Raw genomic sequence first — 7,398 nt, forward strand, 5'->3', positions numbered from 1 at the left:
GACTCGGGTGCTTCGTTTCATGTTACTTCATGTAAGGAAGTTCTACGTAATTATGTATCAGGTGACTTCGGGAGAGTCTACCTGGGTGATGATGAGTCGTGCAGTATTGTTGGAAAAGGAGACGCTCATGTAAATCAGAAAGATGAAACAGCTTTGAAATTGAAGGATGTCAGACATGTACCAAGTTTGAAACGTAACTTGATCTTAGTGGGGCAGTTGGTAGATACCGGTTATGTGACGACATTCACCAGTGATTCCTGGAAGATCACAATAGGTGCCTTAGTGATATCTCGAGACAAGAAGGAATTTACCTTATACGTGACTTCAGGATCATATAGTTCACTCGCAGTCGCATCAACTGGAGTAAATGGGTAGTTTTAGCATCAGAGGTTGGGACATATGAGTGAGAAAGGGATGAAAGTGCTATTATCAAAAGGAAAGCTACTAGGGCTGAAGTCTATTGACTTGGAATTCTGCGAGGACTATGTGTATGGCAAGCAGAAGAGGGTAAGCTTCAAGAAGACGGGACGCGCTCCAAAGACGCATCTGTTGGATCTTGTATACACTGATGTGTGGGGACCGACATAGGTATTCTCTCTTGGTGGCTCACGTTATTTTGTTTCCTTTATTGATGATGCTAGTAGAAAACTGTGGGTCTATTTCTTAAAACATAAATCTGATGTATTTGATGTATTTAAGAAGTGAAAAGTTATGGTAGAAAACGAGACAGGTAAAACAGTAAAATGTCTCAGATCTGATAATGGGGGAGAGTACTGTGATAAGAGATTTGAGGAGTATTGTACAGCAAATGGAATCAAACATCAGAAAACGATTCTAGGGACACCACAACAGAATGGTGTGGCTGAGCGCATTAACAGGACCATCCTTGAGCGCGCCAGGAGCATGAGGTTACATGCAGGGTTACCCAAGACCTTTTGGGCAGATGTTGTGAATACTGCTGCATATCTCATTAATAGAAGTCCCTGACCACCATTGGATGGTGGGCCACCAGAAGAAATATGGACCAGGAAAGAAGTGAACCATGCACATCTCAGAGTGTTTAGTTGCACTTCATATGTTCACATTAATGCAGAGCAGAGAAATAAGTTAGATGCGAAGTCCATGAGGTGCACGTTTATATGCTACGAGCAGCATGATTTTGGTTATAGGTTTTGAGATGCAGAAAACAGGAAAATCATCAGAAGCAAGGACGTAGTCTTCAATGAAAAAGTGATGCATAAGGACAGTGTGTAGGAAAATAAGGCCGAGAAAAAGGAATTCGTAGAGTTGGAAGAGTTACCGGACATGGGTGTTACAGCGCCACAGGATGATCATGCACAGGAGCATTATGAGGCAGAGCCGCATACACCGGTTGTGAGGAGGTTTACTCGGGAGAGAAGACCCACGATCCGATACTCACCTTCCTTACATTATCTACTACTGACAGATAATGGTGAACTAGAGTGTTTTGAAGAGGCATTACAGTCAGATACACGGGTTAAGTGGGAGCAGGCCATGAATGATGAGATGGACTTGCTTGAGTCTAATCTTACATGGGAGCTAGTCACTCTACCCAAGGGTAAGAAAGCACTTCATAACAAGTGAGTTTACAGACTGAAGGAGGAGCACAATGGTTCGAAATGGTATAAGGCTAGATTGGTTGTAAAAGGGTTTCAACAAAAGGCAGGTATCGATTTCACTGAAATATTTTCACCCGTGGTGAAAATGTCTACGATTCGTATGGTTTTAAGTATAGTGGCTACAGAGGACTTACATCTAGAGCAGCTAGATGTTAAGACAACCTTTCTTCATGGGGACCTTGAAGAAGAGATATATATGCATCAGCGGACAGGATACGTGGCACCAGAAAAGGAGAACAAGGTGTGTAGACTGAAAAAGAGTCTATATGGCCTAAAGCAGGCCTCGAGGCAGTTGTATAAGAAGTTCGACAGTTTTATGTCGGAAAATAGTTTTAGGAGATACCATGCAGACCACTGTTGTTATTTGAAGAAGCTTGATATGTCGTACATCATCCTTTTTCTATACGTTGATAATATGCTTGTGGCCGGTTTAAGCATGAAGGATATCTCAGATCTTAAAAGGCAACTGTCTAGAGAATTTGCCATGAAGGATTTAGGAGCTACAAAACAAATCCTAGGCATGAGGATAAAGCGTGACAGAAAAAACAAGAAAATGATTTTGTCACATGCAGAGTACATAGCCAAGGTACTTGATCGATTCAATATGAGAGGTGCTAAGCCGGTTAGCACTCTATTAGCTAACTACTTCAAGCTATCTAAGGAGCAAGGTGCAAAGACGCTGGAGGAACAGGACTACATGATCAAAGTCCCATACGCGTCAGCTATAGAAAGTGTCATGTATGATATGGTGAGCACGAGACCAGACATTGCTCAAGTAGTGGGAGTTGTTAGGAGGTTCATGAACAACCCCGGGAAGGAACATTGGGAAGTTGTGAAGTGGATCCTTAGATACCTAGTAGGTACTAAGAATGTAGGGCTATATTATGGTGGATCGAAAATTAAGTTACAAGGCTACGTGGATTCAGATCTGGCAGGAGATATCGACAGCAGAAGAAACACTATAGGTTATGTTTTTTCTCTGGGTAGTGCTGCAGTCAGTTGGGTCTCTCGATTACAGAAGATAGTATATATCAGTACGACAGAAGTAGAATATGTTGCGGCTACAAAAGCGTGCAAGGAGATGGTGTGGATGCAAGGTTTCATGGAAGAGTTGGGTAAAAAGTAAGCAGATTGTAAGCTGTGCAACGACAGTCAGAGTGCAATACACTTGGCTAAGAATTCAGTCTTTCATTCAAGGACCAAGCATATTGTCATCAGATATTACTTCATACGTTCGTTACTGGAAGATGGATCGATTGCATTGGAAAAGATTCATATAAGTGAGAATCCTGCAGATATGCTGACTAAAGTAGTCACACGGGAGAAGCGGAAGCTTTGTTCAGCTTTGATTGGTCTTCAGGCTTGAAGATGGGGAGGCGATGCACTCTACATGAAGAAAACAAAGGTTTATGGTGATGTGTCTCCAAGTGAGAGATTGTTGAGATGTGGAGCCACATCTGGGGGTCGCACGACCGGTCGTGGCCCCTGCTCGACCGGTCGTGGGGTCCCCTTGACCAGTCACGATCAGTCGTGGACTGGCTTGACTCAAAGTCCAGCGAGCATCAATTTTAGGTTCCGAGGTGCTTGACCGGTCGTGGCCCATGTTCGACCGGTCGAGGGGTCCGCTCGACCGATCGTGCAGCCTGCATGACCAGTCGAGGTTACAAAAATTCGTTTCCAGATTTGATGCAGACTGCGGAAATTTGAGTCGGCTTTCACAAGGGTGCGAAAGGGAAGTTGCCTAAACTATATATAGGTGTCCGTAGGGATTTTCTAGGGCATGAAAAATAATTCTAAGGTGTGGGCAAAGGGTTTTCTATGTACTTCTAAGGGAGAGGTTAGTATATTGTCTTGTAATCTTCATTTTTCTTCATAGTGGAAGTTTGCATCCATTGTTTTTTACCCTAGTTTGGGGTTTTTCCACATATATCTTGTCTTGTGGTTTGTTTGCATTGCTTTAATCTATTTCTGTTTATATTTCTTCTTGTTTATCGTTTGTGGGTGAGACCGAAGATTAAATCTCGGTTCACTACATTGTTGGCGTGCTATGCAACACATTCTTATATTAACATAAAGCTATGATTGATTTATTCTTATATTGTTGCTACTCTTAAAAAATATTCTCAATTTATTATAAGAATCAATAATTACTTTATTGAGTTATCAAAATATCACAATATAATATTTTTATTTCTAATCAATAATTTTATATATAACTTCGTTAAAACTTTAATAATTAAATTTCATAAATAAAATATTTTTAATTTAGTATTATTAAATTTATGAATTATTGAGATTTGATATTGTATAAGAAAATTTTATTTTAAATTATAACTTTGATTAAATCAAAATTTTCACTTAAATCATATTTTTAAAAAAATAAATAAATATAATAAATCATATTAACATAAAAATAAATTATTTTTATTTTTATTCACTAAATTCTAAAATTTAAAATTTTATTTAAATTATAATATAAACTTAACAAATAAAATTTTTGATTTTTCTAATAGTAAATCAAAATTTAATAAAATTATATCAACCAAATATTTTTACAATTAATGAATTAATTCATATTTAAATTTAATTTTGGATGAAATTGATTTAAATCAATCAAATTATAATCTAACAAATTTATTAAATAGAATTCATAGCTTATAAATTTGGATAGTTTAATAACAAAATTTATTTAAATTATTAATTTTCAAAAGTTTAAAATTAAAATTAGATTTTTAATTTAAAATTTAAATCAAATTATCTTTTCAATAATTTATTGATTTGATTATGTTATATTCTAAGCTAAATAAGATTCATTTTTTTATATAATTTGAATATTAAATTAAAATTATACTGTGAACCAAATCGATTTAATTCAACAATTATTTCAAGGTATATTTCAAAAATTTAAAAATTAAGCTAAATAAATAAATCTTAATTGAAAAAAAGATCAATCACATTAATAATTATATAAGTAATGTGAAACTAATTTTAACAGTGTTATTATTTAAATTTATATTAAAACGACACATAATAAGCTGAAAATCTCGAACTTTTAGATTGAGATCACCTACTTCATAAAAACTTTAATAAGCTCTTTTTCTTTTTCTTTTTTTTCTTTTTCCAATTTTTTTTTCACGTTGTACTCCACCTACACCTATGACCTTATTTATAATTAATGGGTCCCACCATACATGCATATTTAAAATGACTAAAACCTACCTCAAATATACATATGCTTAAATCACAAGCATACCCTTAAAGCACTTACTCCCTCATTGATTACATCAATGGACCTACGTATGTGTATGATGTGATGATTGTGATGCTTAGCAAAGTATGTATATGGTGCTCATGTGTGGGCAATGTATAAATAAGTGTACACATGAAATCAGTGATGTACAATGGTCGATTGATCAAATGTATTGTTGATGAATCAAATTGATGGATGAATTTTGAAGTTTTATGGACAATGTTGGTTTTGCGTATGAATTTAACGGTTGTATGCTTTTGATTTAAGTTATTAAATGGATGATTAACTAATCTTATAATTTGGACATTTTGTAATAGTTAGGTTGTTAGGTATGATGGGTGGTCTAGATTATTGATCACTGATCCTAATGATATGCCTTATACTTTCTAAAATTTACACACCCACGTGACTAATACATGTAGGTGTTTCATTTATTTTATTAAAAAATATTTATAGCAAACACTTTAATTAAAAAGGAACCGTTGATTGCATGATCTTAACCATGCATGCTCTTAATATCTATTCATGTTGCATGCATGCAAACATGTGAGTTGTATCATAAATGGGTGGATGGTTGATATTTGGTTGGTCGATCATGTAGGCTATAAAAGGACGGGTAAATGGGTGTTCACATTCCTTGATCAAGTGTATGATGGATAGTAGGGTGAGAAAAATGCATGAGTGTACGTTGGATGCTTACACATGCATAAAAAATTGGGTTATTACACTAGGGACTCGCACACATGGGTCGTTGGATAGGGTTTTTGGGTCATAAATGATTGATTCGGTTGAGGTTAAAGTTAAATGATGAAAAGTTGAAGAAAAAGATGATTTGGATATTCTTGGATAGGAAAAAAAGAAGAGAGATAAGTTTTTTAAAAAATACCACTTTTGGATGAAAAGGAAGAGAGAAAGAAGATGATAGATGTAAGCCTGCACTTCCATTGAATATGTAGAATGGAATCACACCACACTCAGGCTCTAAATCACATAGAGTATTTTTCAAATCACATGAAGAAAGGAAAACACAAAGCACTTTTTTTTTTTCTTCTTCAAAATAATGGCATCAGATTTTATAGTCTTAGAAAGACCTTTTACAAAAAGACGTGCCCAGATAATATTCTCAACATAAGGACGTTTGATAAATTTAAAGTTATTCATAACCCCCTAATTTTAATACAAATATAAGATATACAAAAAATAACAAGCATTAAACAATCTAAATAATTAAAATATTTCGTGGCCCATGAGGGTTCACGATTAAGATGTCTGATAATGATGATCCAATGGTCCGATAATCATGTCCACTCAATCCAACGGTCCGATGTATCCATTAAGCTCCTATATGCAACACATGTTCATCTTTCTAGTGTAGGGTCTTCAAAGATGCACATGTGGAGTCTTCAATGTGGCTAGGAATATGAATTTGGCTAAGTAGGCCCCATGTAATGGTCGTCTAGTCATAAGGAGACTAACTCAACCCTCCTCCTTTGGTATGGTGGTCAGATGTCCTTATCACCCACCGTATCTAGTAAGAGGTACTCCCTAAAGAGACGGGGCAAATCTCTCACCTCTTTAAGAACCCATAGGTTTTGGGATTTGCTCCCCCATTAGCTAAGCTATCCACCACAAAATTTACTTTTGCGTATGAGAATGCTGAAGTCCACAATCTGCCTAAGAGAGTCGACTAAGTACCACATAGCCTAAGTCCCTGGGGAGTTCTTGTTGAGGAGACCCACCACTATCTTTGAAATAAAATAGTGCACATGTGTCATGTGAACCCAAAGTCAAAAGTGCTATATACTTAAATTTCTCCTCTATGTCATGATTTTCATCAAGAAATCGCGATCTGAGAGGGGAATTAGGGAGAGTATATCTTGATGAGCATATGTTGATCTACGGATTTGACAGAATCTTTCACTCTGGAAAAAAAAATATTTTTAAACAAAATTAAATAAAAAGACATTTTTTTTTTAGAGAAATACATTATTACAGAGCTATGCAATGGTGATCACTTGCATGTGGATCTGAAACCAAGGTACATTTTATGTTCTTCTTAGCCTTTATAAAAATGTAGTCTTGCTTATTTTAACCAATTTTTTTTTCTAAAAGATGAAAACTTTATTAGGCAAAAACAGTGGGAAAAGAATACACCGAGCTAGGCCCAAAAAAAAAAAAAAAAAACACTATACAAAAGGGCTACCAAATCTACAAACTACAAACTACATTAGGGCACCCACACTCTGATCACGATGGATACCCTGCTCATGGATAGGGTTGTCCTTAAGGATAAGGGTCCTATTTCTAATGTCTCTGGAATTAAGGAGAGTATATCTTGATGAGCATAGGCTGATCTACAGAATTGCCAGAATCTTTCGTTATTTAGAAAAAAAAAAATTAAACAAATTTAAACAAAAAGACATTTTTTAGCGAAATACATTATTACAGAGTTATGCAATGGTGATCCCTTGCATGTGGATCTGAAACCAAAAAGTAATTTTTCCATAA

This window comes from Magnolia sinica, chromosome 11 (assembly GCF_029962835.1).
Source record: "Magnolia sinica isolate HGM2019 chromosome 11, MsV1, whole genome shotgun sequence".
Lineage (NCBI taxonomy): Eukaryota > Viridiplantae > Streptophyta > Magnoliopsida > Magnoliales > Magnoliaceae > Magnolia > Magnolia sinica.